Source organism: Manis pentadactyla, chromosome 3, assembly GCF_030020395.1.
Source record: "Manis pentadactyla isolate mManPen7 chromosome 3, mManPen7.hap1, whole genome shotgun sequence".
In the NCBI taxonomy this organism is placed as follows: Eukaryota; Metazoa; Chordata; class Mammalia; order Pholidota; family Manidae; genus Manis; species Manis pentadactyla.
In genome coordinates, this window is record NC_080021.1 from 71,897,588 (window position 1) to 71,913,363 (window position 15,776).

Below are 15,776 nucleotides of genomic sequence, written 5' to 3' on the forward strand. Positions count from 1 at the left end.
TCTGTTCTGTACCCCTCCTGCACTCTATTCTTTATCCAAGCATTGGATTCATTTAGATAAGCCAAATTAACAATTTCAGAAGTGAGTGGGTACATGTGAATTCCTTGAGAACAAGATCTCTTGTGTCTTACTCATCTTTGTATTTCAATACCTACCAATGGCTTGGCATCCAGTACTCAGTATTTTTTCTCTAAATTAAATTTAACTGACACAAAACTCATGCCAATTTTTTTAATGTCCGTATCACTACCTTATCCTTTACTGGAATCAAACTACAGAGAATACTTCTCAAAAGACATTGCTTATAAACTGACCACTTGGTAGGGAACAAGCTTACAAATGAGTGTAGGAATGATTCATAGACAGGAACAAGGAGGAAATGGGAACAGAACCTAAACTCTTCTAAGATTTAAGAATTTTCATGATAATGTAACACTCTATGATAATAATTTTGCTATTGCTGTGTTTTTAATCTGGGTAACTCAGAAATTGGAGAGAACTTATTCTGTCAAATTATGATCAATACCAAAAAACTCAAAAAGAGTTTTTTTAAGTCTTTTTTGTTTCTCAAAAGATTATAGACATTTTGATCCAATTTGTAGATGTTCATTTATTGGAACATTGAAGGAAAGTTTTCTAAAGATCATTAAGATTATAGGCTTCAATGAGCTTATGAATTCAATTTAAGTTTGAATGTATTTCTCTTTGCTTTTGGAATATATTATGTAAACACTGCTTTGTGAAAAAAATGGTCAGTGGTGTGTTTATATTGAAAATAATTCATTATATTTATTGAAATCCTATCTTCTATAATGGCAATATCCTTGGTTGGGGGAGGAGGATGGAGATAGTACTCATTAGATACTTTTCTTCGTTTATGAGCCAGACAGTATATTAGTTTTATCCAGTTGCCATCTGCCATCCATCTTATTATATACAGTATGCCTAAGGAACTCACTCCATATAAGGTTCTAGAAGATAAAGGTAGACCATATTGTATTTATATTTGTAAATACTGTGTGCATTAAATTACAAATATTTATGTGCCATTAAGGTTGGAATAAAGGAAATACAGAGTTAAAACAACATGTCTTTCTTGCTCAAAACTGGGGGTTGAGGATAAAGTTTGGCTAGAAGTGTGGTTCATTTCTGTATACAGTTGCATTTGTCATAACTATTTGAATGTGTCACTTTATTTTCCACTTTGCTGCATACAACTTGCAAAGTAATAACAAAGAATTGCTCTATAAATTGAGTTGATTTAAAAGAGTGCACTGTTAAAACATGCATGATGTAAACTCAATGATTCAATAGATCTAATGAGGATACACACTTAATCAATTTTTTAAACATTTAAAGCATCAATTTTTTATTATGTGAAATGATGTAATGATATTAGTTAAAGCAATAGATTCTTTAAACACTGTTGGCACATAGTTTTGAAATGGGACAAACAAAATTGGTTAATATTTTACAGTTGTGTGCTTTCAATCATACATGGGAATATTAGATTTCATTATATAATATTTGCTCCAAAAAATCCATTTCAAAGAAACCATGTATGTATTTTTAAAAAATAACAAGAGTGAAAAATAAGCCCTAATTCAAAACATTCAAAAAATTTTTTGCTCAAAAGAATGATGTAGACTCATAAGAAAACTCTTATTCAGTTTGAAATTTTAAAAGTGAAAAGTTCACCATTAAATGTTTATTGACAAATTATTATAAATCTTTACAGAGGCAAGATAAGGTCATTTTAATGGTTCTGTTGGGATTGAGTGGATTACAACAGTGCTATTATAAAATGACAAAGGGGTGTGTGTGTGTGTGTGTGTGTGTGTGTGTGTGCACACACGTGTGAATGTGCATATATACATGCAACATGGCACTCAATAAAAAAATCAAAGGAAATGAGCCAGAAACTTCTCACGTTCTGCTGGCATCTGTGGAGTGTCGCCATATGAAAGCCATATGACTGCTGGCAGACTGGCATGTCGGCTCAGGCGTGTGAAACTTGACCGTACTGAGCTGGGGGTTTATCAGTTTATCACAGGAATATTGATACAACTTTAACTGCACTCTTTTTGTGTTGAAAAATAAAAGGACATTTTATCCCTTCCCAATGACTGTAATACCAATCCCACCCTTTGAAACCATCTCCAAGCAGAATGAAGGCACACATTTTTTTCACTGGAATTTAAAATGAAAACGAACTGCTGAAAACAGCAACAATGTTTTATACAGTAAAATTGGCTTTCCCTCCCATACATCAGCAAGCACTGACCACCATATTCTATTATGAGTCAGAAATGAGTTTTCAAAAGCAAATCATTTTATCATGATTACTATGGTTGGGCTAGAAGGTGGGATCATAAGCCTTCCCCTGAATTGAGTAGAGGAGGCCTATCTTGATGTGGTTTATAGTTTCTGTAAGTGGAACTTCTCGTCAACTGAGTCTTCACTATCCTTGGATGGGAAGAAGATGGTCTCAATTAATACTGTTTGTAGGGTTGAGAGAAGAGGGGGTATGAAGGAAACGGTTTCTACCATCTGTACTGCTCGAAAGGAAATTGCCTTCTGTTGGAATAGTCTTAACTGGTCTGCTCTTTAAAAAGTGCATATTTTGAAATAAAACGTTCTATTTAATCTTCATAACCAGGGAAGAGAGAAGAGGGGGGCATTAATCTATTTTTCAAAGGGTCTACTGTGATATTTCTGATATATTCTGAAATCATAGTGTTCCTGGCTGTTAATAGGATGAAAATGGAGATGACAAAACTCAGGCCTAGTCCTTAACAAAACTACCAAGTCAGCAGGTCGAGCATGATCTTGAGGGACTCCATGTCCCGTCAGCTGGGGCTGCCTTGCCACAGGGGTGTCATGTAAGCATAGCCACTTGGTCTTTCTGCCTTGTTTCCTTGGAGGTTTTTCCAAAGCCCAATCACCAGTGAAGGGCAACCCTCTAATAATGGGGATGTAGGACTGACTGGGTGAATGCTCCAGTCTTCCTGTCCTTAAATGGCACAATACCGCAAAATTATACATTCTCCAAGGTTCCTTAGCTAGTCCCCAGAGATACTGAGTACCAGTTGCTCTGAGCAGTAACTGCATCATCAGCCCTCTGTTTATTGGTTTTTACCATTCCCTGTTTGTCCCCACTACCTTATTACCACTTCCTGGGATTGACTTCAAGTAAACACCCTATACCCAAGACTTTTTCTAAGGCTTTGCCTTTGGGAGAACCCAGACCAAGACGGAAAGTGTGTCTTGGGTGTTCCATTCCCTTTTATATGCTCTTTGGGAGTGTATATCACCAAATGTGATTTGCATCCTTGACCAACATGAATTTCAGCTCTCTGTCCTGCTATCTTTAATCATCCCCAAGCTCTGCACTTTGCCAAATTCTTTCACACTTCATAGAAACCTTTCAATCTTGCTTCTGTTTAATTCCCCTAGGGATCCTGAACTCAATGGACAGAAGGTTCTTTAAGTATGTCCTCAGATGGTATTGACAGACTATTTGATTTATGACACTTGATACATCACACTGATTAAACCCAAAGTCTACCAAACAAGCAAGGAGTCCATTGGTGGGAATTTGGGTTCCCTCCAACTCCTGTCAAAGAGGCTGACACCAACATTGCTGTCATGGGGAACTTGCCCTGCCAACACCCTTCTGCAAGAAACAAATCCTCAAATGTGTGAGTCAAATGGGAAACTGGAGAGCATATGAAATGCATGATTCAAGTATCATTGTGTGAGTTATGTTTATTCAAGAAAATCTTGCTAGAATTATTGACTAGAGCACCTGATAAAGGAAAATACAAATTTATGAACTTGGCCAAGGCATGATTCTACTCACTATAGAAAAGTTTATGTGCTTTACAAAACGTTGCCCTTTTTATGGCACTCTTTACACTATAAATGCACAATATACAGTTTCCTATAGTTATTTCTCCTACAACTGATGGCTCCTTGAGGGTGTGGGATCATCTCATCTTTTTATTTCTATTACCTAATCTCTTGCTTAGTTAGACATTCGGCAAACATTTGTGGAAATGAACATGTGAAATACCTAAACACTTCTGTTATTTATATAGCACTAACTACTTAGCAAATTCTGTTTAGGGTTGGATGAGTGATCTCACAGTAAAATTTAAAATGGTATTAGATGGTACTGTCAGCTGAAGATCACTGAGAAATAACCCATCATTTTTTGGGCTGGAATAAAGACAGGTTAAGTATCACGTAATTGTCAGGAGCACTGGCTTGGGAGCCAGTCAGACATTGGCTTCAATACTGGTTCTGCCATTTAAGAGCTGGGTGACCTTTTAAAATACACCTAACATCTCCAAGTCTCATCTTTAAAATGGGATGATAATAATAATACTTATTCCACATTTTTTTTTGGTAAAAGTGAGAGACAGCATGTAAAGTCCTTAGCACATATGCACCCTTAATCTGTGCTAATTGGTCACTGCCATTACTGTTTCATCATTGTTATTTAATTTCCCTGGCATCACACAGCTGGTGAGTGACAGCCTAGGACAAGAGTCTGGCTTACTAATTTTCAAACCAGCATTCTCTTCATTGTAAAACATTGGGCCAAAAAAAAATCTCTGAAATTACAGTCTTAGTTGATAAGAACACAAGATTTGGTATAGTGGCATTTTTCTGAGACACAACTATGGCCTAAAGTGTCCTCTGACTGATTTAGTCCATTAAGAGACCCAAAGACTACTAAGAGAGGTGAATGACAACCTTTAGGGCTCTACTTGGAGGCTCAGTTAACCAGTTTGTATCATTTACTCCTATAATGAGGTCACTAAATGTCTCTTCCCTTAAGAAAGTACTAGTCTAAATGATGTCCTTGGGAAGACAGAAAAAGTACAGTTGGCCCAGCTGCTTGTGGGCCAGCCACAGGCGTTGTATTACATGGCGACAAGCTGATTCAGCAACTGTAATATGGCAGCGATTTGTGCCACTATCTCGTAATGAATTGCACAAGACTCAGGATCTGCTAACATCAGAGCCAAGCCTCACTTTGCTGTTTGCCCTGCTGAGAAGAAGGTAATCTTGTCTCACTCTGAGCTAGATTTTAGTTTTTTTCTATCTGAATTATGGTTTGCTGATGGCCTAAGATCTGAGGCTGGAGCAGTTAAGGTCTGTTATGATGATGAAATATTAATCTAGAAATCCAGAGTCAAGCAGTTAAAATAATGTCAAATACTTGACAGATCAAATATTTTAAAAGTGTATCTGTGACAGTGGGTCTCAACCTGCCTGCCTATTAGAATCAGGAGGGGACCCATTGAAACTCCTGGTGTCCAGGCCCTACTCGGACCCATTCAATCAGAATCTGTTGATGTTACCCTGTTAAAGCTCCCTGATGTGTGTACTCAGGGCTCAGAACCACTGCTCCAGGAGAACTTTCCACTGCCTTTCTGACCACTGCCATTCTAGGGGACAGGAAGCTGAAATAGTGTGACTCTGGGGAGCTCCACCTCAAATCTGACTCTATGTTACTCAAAATCTGGGCTAAGAGATTCTGATTTGCTTTGGCAGGTGAGTTTCAGCAATCAGAGAAGAATCCAGGCCAAGAGGACTTTTAATTAATTAATTAATTTTTAGAAAAGCAAAGCCATCTGTATTCTCAGTGCTCACAGCTGTAAAGCACTTGGAGTTACAAAACCTTCCATGCACAATGACGATTTTGACTTGGATTGCAGAATTTTATGTACCAGAAACACACTGGATATAGCCTGGTACTTTTTTTTTAAAAGATGCCATCAAGAATAATTATATAAACGCAAAATATCTTTGGAACCTTTTGGCCCAACCCCCGTTTCTCTCTGGCAATAAGATGCTCTTGCACTACCCACAGCGGAAACAGTAAGGACACCTGGTTGTTTAGCTCATTCTCTTCTAAGCTATACATAATAATGGGGCCACCCTATTTGTGTATATTTACCCATTCCTTCCTCTGAATAGCTTCAAGGACTTTATGTCTCCAGATTGATGAGTCTCTGTCCACTATTGTGAAGCCCAGCAAATGCCTGTTGACTATGATTGGTCTAAATCTCTGTATTAAAAAAAAAAAATACAGGTTTTGTGAGTAAACCCATTCAGAAAGATACCTCCTTTTGGAAGAAAGATGAAGTCATATTGCAACAAAAATCTGCCTCTAAAAAAGCTATTTCTAAAAAATCTGTTCAACATGTATCAAAGAATCAAATTACACCCATCTGGAGAGATGCATGTGGAAAAAAACTGCATTAAACAGCAAACCGCATCTATAGCGCTTCTTGCAGCAAACAAAGAAATGCTGAGTGTATCAACAAGCAGGGTCTCTGTTGATTAAAAAGTACTTACAGGAAGAGGACAAATCAAGCTCTTGGCCTTTTGGATCTTTTCATAAGGTGAGGATGGTGGTGAGGGGAGGGGGTGGCTCTACATTTTAAGTAATTCATACAGGAAAAAAATAATTGTCAGCGGCCTGTGGATGGCTTTGAGTGAGAGCAGATTCCATGCAGAAATGATCTATAGGCCAGGGATTACACCCCTTTTGGCTCACACAAGGACTGATTGCATGGCTCACAGCTGGAGCTAATCCAGATATCTGTTTAATTAAATAGGAGCTGTCATTCTGTTGCATTACATCAAAGCCCAGGAAGGTGACATGGAGGTGAGATGGCAAATGTAAATTTTTAGTCCTTCGTTTCTTATAGAGTGAAGATATACAAGTTCTGGTTTTCAGCACGGTTTGTTTGTGAGAGAAGAATAGAAATAGAGTTGAGATGTCTGTGACTGTTTCAGTTTCCCATCAGGATCAGCCTTCCTACAATCACATATCTTACTGGGGCAGGATGTTTAATAGGGTAAATCTAAAAAGATACCAGTGAAGCAGTATGTTCCTTCAAGAAAAGAAATATCCACAGAGTGCCTCCTATAGACAAGGCATTATAGGAAACATAATGGGCCCATCCAACAATAAGATTTGCTTAGACAGAATACTGTAGAGGGACTGTGTACACGGTTGAACAATCTTGGGTGCCAGAAGGTTTATTTTACTTGCTATTTGGAGTTCAGATATTTATCAGACCCAGTACCTTAATGAATGTGTTTATGTTTAAATTTAAACAAACAAAAGGTGATTTAATTAAGAGAATGAAATCAACATTCTAAAATAAGGACTATATACAGTAAATAAATTAGCTTTGACATGATACAGATACATCAAATATATCAAAAAGAAACTTATAAATATGATTCTGATTTTAATTATCTTCCCATGGAGTGATTATAAAAACCTCTTCGGCTATAGTTAAGAGAAACCTTTTTGTGAGAGAAATTTCTCTAAGAGGCTTTTCCAATCCTTTTGTTGTTCACAGTCCCCCATTTCCATTCCATATATAGGTATTCTGTACCGTTTGTAATGGAATCATCACTTCCCTATAAAAGGTGTTTATTAGTAGCTTGAGAAAATTTTCAGAATCTGTCTTCATTTGCTCAAATTTCCGACTCTAAGTACAGTCTTTGTGAACGCTACTAACAGCGGATTTGTGCAATGGTTGTGATTTAGAGGGTTTCCTTTCCTTTAATGTTCTCTGCAAAATGGCTCCTCCATTGGATTGCCCCATCTATGGGTCTCCCTGTTTGCACAACACTGTAGCTATTTGTTTTTTTTTCCTCTAATCTGAAAGTTGTAATCACACTACACTAACAATGAGCAGAAAATTTTCTTCTTCCTGGTTTTATTGGGGAAAAAAAAACCACCACAAAAGCCAGGTTAAATCAGCCCCTGACAAAACCCACAGTCATGTGGCAGTTCTTGGAGAAATGATTATCTGCTATCTACCTCTCTGGGTAGTTGAGAGTGTGGCTTCTGAAGCCACAGACCAGGGTTCATTTCTAGGCCCACCATTTACTAGCTGTGTGACCCTGGGCAAGTCATTTAATCTCTTTGAACCTCAGTTTCTTCATTTGTAAAACAGTGGTGATAAGAGTGCCAGTACATGGAAAGAAAAGGATTAAGAGCAGGTCTGATTAAACCTCCTTCAAAGCTGCCTCAAGCAATCCATACCTACCCATATAAAACATACAAATGGTTTTTTATAGTTGAAAGACAACAGGAGGGGCTATTAGCATCTACTCCCTTCTTACCTAAAAAGGCTTTTAGGAGGATATATGTGATCTATGTAGATTTCTTATCATAAATTGATCTGTAGATTATAGATTTATGAGTTACAGCTTCACTGGAGAATAGAAATTGGTAACTACGATGGACTATGTGATTAACATGGAGCATGTGATTGAGGAGATATACAAATAGGGGCACCCTGAAAATATGCAGCTTCCATGGGCTTACTTATACTTCACACATAATGATTAAATGTTCACTTAAAACTAAAGTATATTTCAGTTCAGAAAAAGGAAGCTCCATCATAGAGTTGCAGGGACCACCCCCATACTGGTGCTCTATCAGATGGAGCCTTTCTCACTTCTTTCCCTGGTTGTTAATATTCTCCATGTTGAGTAAGATTTGTATTTAATATGATTCTCTTTCGATCAATGCATGTCCTTATAGGGTGCTGCAAGGAGTACATGAGTTATATACGAAAAGCTCTTAGAATGGTGTCTAGCACAACGTACCAGGCAAGTGTCAACTATTAACAGTGTTATAGTTTAATGATTTCATAAAACTCTATTGTATAGGTTACTGCATGTGCTGTGTATGAATCCAAGATGCAAATGGCCTCTTTCCACCATAATTTAAATTAAAGAACAAGGCAGATACAACAACAATGACATGAGTAAGTGTTGTAGGAGTGCTCACATTATTTCTTAACCGTCTTAGTTTGGATTATCCCAGGTGCAGACCCAGAGACACAGAAGTGGATGTAAATAGCTTACTTTGGAAGTGATACTAGGAAACTGCAGTAGGGGAATGGAGAGGTGAGACAGGGAAAGCAAACACAGCCATAATGGGTGAGTTATTGAGGAAATTTTCATTGTGAATAATTGGGACTTACTCCTATTATGCAACTCTCAGAACCAGTGTAGCACACGAGCCTCAGAGCTACCCCAACCACAGAAGGAGGCAACTGGTGCATTTATATACCACTTCCTATCAGTCATTGATTGAAGAAGAAGTTAATTGTCTAGTACTTCAGCCTTCCCAAGCAGGGCAGCTTGAGCTCAGAGAAAGCCCTCAGGCAGAGCAGCACAGAAGCTGACAGCTGGCACTTGGCCAGTACCAGGACAACTGTAAGGCTGGAAGGGATGCACACGGGCCATGGACTGACACTGCTCCACTCCGCAACTGCTGGCATTTTGTTCCTGAAAATAGGAGGAGAACCCTCATTAAAAAGTTTAAGACATGATTAAACAAAACTAGGGTAGATGGAACGTAAGTCAGGAGAGTATATATGAAAGTTCTTATAGATTATTGTCTCTGGAAAAAAAATGTTTAAATGTTACACTAAATAAAGACAATGTAAATATTTTATATGTTTTACATTGGCATGAATTGGAAGTCTGTTGAATAGGGACTATCTGGATCTTCATCTGTGGTCTCAATTAACTCTTCATTTTAGTTTATTACTATATAATCAATTATAGGCACAGTTATTTTACCTGAACATCTGGTCTCCCACCCAAATGCTGAAAGCATTTCTGACTTGATGACCTAGGAGTTGTCTCGGCTTCAGGGAGGGATCTGCTTCCTGCCTCCTGAGTCTCACTTCTTAAAGTCGCAGGTCATCCCCCATGTCGTCCGGCTCCCTGGTCCCGCCTCAGGAAGTACCATGATTCAGGCGGCAGTTTCATACATGCTATGCTCCAGAGAAGAACTGTTCTCTCATGAGTTTCATTTTCTCTTATTTGGTTTCATCTTTTCCAATATATCACCACAAAAATATCTTCTTCCCTACCCCCATCTTACATCCCTTTCCTACCCCAAATACCAGTTTTAAGTGTTCATAATTATGCAAAATGGAGCCTGATTTTACAAATATCTTCTATTAAGCACTAAGTGTTGTGGAGAACAAATTGCTGATTCAAATAGAGAAAACAAGTCCTGCTCTCATAACACTTAATATTTATTGGAGAGAGAGCCAATGAACAAACCAAATGTATTTGAAATCCGTATTAAGGGCTATGAAGTAAACAGCTATGGAAACAAGAATTTTTGCTATCTAACCCCATCTGAGTACATGTGCATGGGTTTGTGGAGGTGTCAGAGAGTGTTCTTGGAAAACATTCCTGACTTCTGAGATGTGATCTGAACAATGAATAAAATTTAATTTCCTCTCAGGAAGGAATGCTCCACGGAAAGTACAGAGAGGACAGTATCTTAGATTAGCCTGGTGGATGAAAATGGAGTGACCGGGACATATTCACAAGATATTTAGGAGATTAAGCCTGTAGAAATAAAGACATCCCAAATACTAAGTATATATAGAATAAGAGCCTGAATGGTTTCATACATTATGATATAAGCTGTGTTACATTTATTTCTCAAATTAAATAAAAACTAAGTGAAAACCCCAGACACCTTGCAGCAGGAAGTTTATTATTACATTCTTAGGTTTACCTGGGTCCCTGAAGGACCCTTACACAGGCCAAAAATGAGGTAAACCAGTCAGCCTCATTCAGGTGTGTAATTTGATGGTGTCATGGTGTGGTTTAAGAAATCTAGTACAGCTAGTTCTTGTGTAGGAAGTCCTTAGGAGGTCTTCCCTCCCTACTAAGCTTGGCCACTTAGGCTGTGTCACTCTGAGTGCCTGGAACTTTCAGGTATGTGTACTCCCCCATACTTCTCCAAAGTCCTGCCCATTAACACACGCTTGGCCTGAGTGAATTAGGCACCTGTCCTTGAAGAGATGCAAACACTAACCCAGGCGGCCACTAGGAGTTGGCTGCTTCCCTCTACCAATCTACAAAGCACAAGGGCTTGTTCAGGAACTTCCTTTTACAAAGAGCTTGATTTCCTTTCAGGAAGCCTCTAGTCATTAAAAATATATGAAAACATAAAATGTCTGTTTACTCTCCTTGGAATAGGAAGGATGGAGGAATACTCATTTCTTTCTGAACCTCTACATTTCTACCCTTACTTCCCCCAAAGACAGAAATAGTATTTCCTTGTACTTTTTCTGCAGAAATAATGCAAAACAAACCATAACTTAATTCCCAGGTCACTGAGAATACAATGGATCATGTGCATGTTCAGGTTTTATGGCCTTTTTTGAGGAGTTAATATGTATAAATAAAGTGCCACGGAGTTCAGAGGAAGGAACAATGGCTGCCCCTGGGATGGATTGGTGGGGGGGTCAAAGTGCTAAAAGTATCTTACAAAGGAGTAGGATTTGAGTTTGACTTTGTAGGTTGAACAGATTTCCAGAAGCAGAAGGAGAAGCAAAACAGGCAAGCAGAGAAAAGAAAATGTACAAAGGAACTAAGAAATACTGAGTAATCTATGGCAAGACAGTTAGATGATTTGTGACTGGGATGCAGAATGACAGATGTTCCTAGAAAGTGGGCAGCAACCATGATGTGGAGGGCTTTATAATGGCATACTTAAGAGTTCAGACTTTAGGCAATGGTAAAACATTGTAAATTTTTTTCTATATCTGTTTTTTAATTAGAGGCAAAATCAGATTTGCATTTCTGAGAACTGGCTCTAGGAAAAACATGCAGGATGCATTGGAAGAAAGTAGTACCTGAGTCAAGTAAATCCATTGGCATCTATTTTGCTGTTGTCCTGATGAGACATTTATTCAGCATAGCCTGTGTATGAGAAACTGCACTAGGTACTTAGCATATGCACTAAAGCCTAGTGGATGGGAGCGTGGTGTTGAGTGACTCTAGAGCCAGTTTGCCAAGATTCAAATCCTGACTCCTGCCTTATTAGCTTGGTGACTTTACCTGAGTTACTTAACTTACCTGTGCCACAGCTTCTTCATCTACAAAATGATGATCATAATTTACAGGTATTGAGATTATGTAAAGACTAAATAGAAGAGTACATCTAAAGTGCTGGATAAATTGCACTTATGTTTATCTCTTTTACCTAGTAAGATCCCTTGAGGTGAAAACAATTATTCTCACTTTACAGAAAAGAAAGCTGAGTGTCAAAAGGTTATGTGGTTCACTCAAGTCACAGAGGAGTAAGGAAAAGAGAGAGCTAGTACTTGAATCCAGTTCTTTTTGATTCCAAAGTTCATGATGCTCAGTTATTCTCTCTTTCTGAGGGATCCATTTGAAGCAAGAGTCTGGGAGTGGGAAAGGCTAATGAATATAAGTGACATTTTGAGGATAGAATCTATGGAAAGAGAGATGGCTTCTGAAGTCACTTCAATAATGAAAGGGAGAAAGCCTGAAGTTCAGGAGGTCTTTTGGTAGCATAACATGTTCTCTCGAAACTCCAGGCTGGAGTAGCTTTGCACATAGACTAGTCTGGATATAACAGGGTCACACTGCCTGTATCTAATGCATTTTATCGATCTTGGATTTACATAATTATTAGAGATTACATAATTGCAGGATATAGTACATACTCTTAGCAAGCCCACCTGCAAGGCCTATCCACTTTGACTTCAACAAAATGAAATATTTGTGATTTAGGTCTGGGAAAATCATAAATATTTTTGGAAAGGGTATTATTTCACTGTCTCTCAAAAATGACATAATGTTATTAACATGACAGTCACGATGTGCCCAAGACTGGTAGGCAAGATATTCAGACAGGGAGTTATTATATATTTGCTCACTGGACGCAGCCAGTAGAAGCTGCCACAGTTAGCATAAGACAGCACCCATCAAGATTTGGTTCTAAGCTTTGCATATTCAAAAGCTTAATATTATCAATTTGTCAGATTATAGGAAGTAGATTCTTGCTGACCAAATTCATAAGGAGGAAATAAATTATATACTAAATTTATTGTTTACAATGAGATAGCAGCGTAGGTGATAAATAATACCCAAACTTACATCTCCTGAGTAAGGTGCACTTAGGAGATCAAATTACATATATAAAATATTGCTTTATAATCCTAGAATTAGAAAGTATAGCATAATCTTAGAATTAGAGAGGAAAGTATAAATTTTTCTGGATAAATGACTCTTCTTTGCTCTAAAGGAGCTCTACTTCTGCCTCAGACCATGCTGGAATCATATTGGGTTAGGGCTGGGAAGCTGGGAGAACAGTTAGAAAGCATTAGAGTAACACAGATGAGAAATAGCTTGAATAAGAATCTACTCTCAGGGAGGAAGAAGGGCAGATTTGAGTGATGTTAAGAAGTAGACAGTAAAATATAGAGATGGATTACATGTTGGAGGTGAGGCAAAAAGAGAAGTTGAGGATGATTTTTAGATTTCTCGCTTTGGTCTTGTCAAATTCGGACTAACCGTGAGACTGCCACACAGAGGAAACTGATAGGCACCTAGAGAGACAGATTTGCAAATCATCACTGTGTCCATCTCTCTTTGTAAGGATGAAATTTCCCAAGAAGTGTGTATAGACTGCGAGGAGCAGAAGGTAATGTGTAGAACTTCATGGCACACCAACATCTAAGGGACAGATTGGAGAAGAGGAATCCATAAAAGAGACTAAGAAAAGGATGGCCAGCAAGACAGAAGAAAAATCAGGGAGGAATAATGCCACATAAGTCAAACTGGGAAGAGTTTTCAATAATGAGTTTTCTTTAAAAACTCTTAAAAAAAGTTTTCTTTTAAAGCCAAATGCCACAAAGTGGGCAACCAAGGAAAGGGCCAAAGAGGTGTTTATTGTATGTAACAACTAAGAGGTCTCAGTTGTTTTTTGAGTGGTGAGGCCAGAAGTCAGACTGCAATGAGGGGAAAGGTGAGTGGAGTAAAGAAGTCTAGCTGTCCAGACTGGCTGTGAAAATAAGGTCAGGTAGTTAGTTTGGGGTTCCAAGATGGGCTTTATAAGATGGTCAGGTTTGAGCATGTTGATTTGCTGATGAGAAAAATGCTAGCAGAAAGATATTGAATGTATAAGAACAGAAAGGACATAATTGATAAAATAAGGAGCAATCCTTATCTTATTATTAGAATGGAAACTTTTTCTAAAAGATAACTATTGTATTTAGTATTGAGTATATGATATTTTCTATTTCTGAGAGTGACATTTGCAGATTCATCAAATTCAGCAAAACTTCTATTTGGTTTCTGATTACAAGGAGGCGTTTCTACCTCTTACTAACATATCTTATTGGCTGTGCACTAGGAAGGTAGTGATGTTGACAGAACAGCATAAAGAAAATTTCTGCTCCAACTTCATGACTTGTTGAAGGAACATCAGGCTAAGGGTAATACTCACAGAGACAGGACAGACAGGACCTATGAGTGATATTAATGACTAATGTCAACTATTGTTTATTGGTTTGCAAACTCTGGGTGGATTCTAGACAGTATGCTATATGCTGGAGAAAAATGGTGAGCAAAACCGTTATGGCCTCTACTCTCCAGAGCACAGTCTGATGCTGGGGATCAAGACGAACCAAGTATTGTTTAATGTAAAATGTTCTGATAGAGCATTTCCCTTGAGAAGGTCATTTTAGCTGTATATCACTCAAGAGTGATGAAAATTTAATTAACAAAAATGGATGTGGGCAACCCATTTCTGGGAGAGAGAATAGTGTGTGCCACAGCGGCTCCAGAGTAACAGGCATCTGTTACCATCTTACTGATAGCTTCTTTTTTTCCATTAATTTTCCCTTTACCTATCCATTTGTTTTATTTGGAGGACAGGTGAGGAGAGGTGATTTTAGTGTTGAGCTTGATGAGCCAAGAGACAACTAGTGACAAAACAAATGTGCCTAAAATTCCACAGCTTTAGGGAAGACAGTGTGAGATGGTAAACTATAGTTAGTTAATGCTTGTTGATTTTCTTATAGCAAAGGTCATTAAGTCCCAAATGTAAAATTTAAAAGGAAAGAAAACAAGACATGAATAACACTATTTCTGTAAATCACTTTGTGCCCATTTATTATTTTATTCTGATACATTATCATACTGATTTTTCTCCATGCTAATTTTCCGTTGAGACTTTTTCTTCCTTCCCTGCATCCCTCCTTGTTTTTCTGCTTTATTGTATGTAATGAGAATAAAAGAAGGCAAATATGTTGTGATCTAAATTCCATATGTTTAATTTCTAATTGTACAATGTGTACACGGGGGGCAAAGTAAGTGAATTCAGACAAAAGGAATAAACATACTTTTGAATAGATGAAGTTTCAGTGTAGAAAGTCATGGGTTGCTGCATAACTTCTTTAGCAACAAAACATGAAACTGTAAAAGTTAGTACTGAAGGTTATTAACAGTAGTCCTGAACCTGAATTAAAAATTTCAGGGGTAGGAAAGGAGGAGGTGTGCATAAAACTAATTTAATCAGATGTAATTAGATTGACTGGTTTCCAAGCCTAATTTGGACATGTAAATATAAAACATGAAATATAAATCTAATATGCATCTAAAATATAAATAAAAGAAGAATATTACAACACTGTCTGAATTCATTCAAAAACATTTATTGAATATCCACTCAATGTCTGTCTTGGTACTGGGATTGTAGCAGGTAAGACACAATTCCTGCCCTCATGAAATTTACATTCTAGTCTGAATACTATTTTTGTGGAAAAACCTTGTTTTGATGTGTCGAATGGTACAATATGCTGGTTTTCTGAAATAACTTTTTTCAATACTTCAAAAATGCTTAAACATTTAAATATTTTAAATAATGCAAAATATGCATT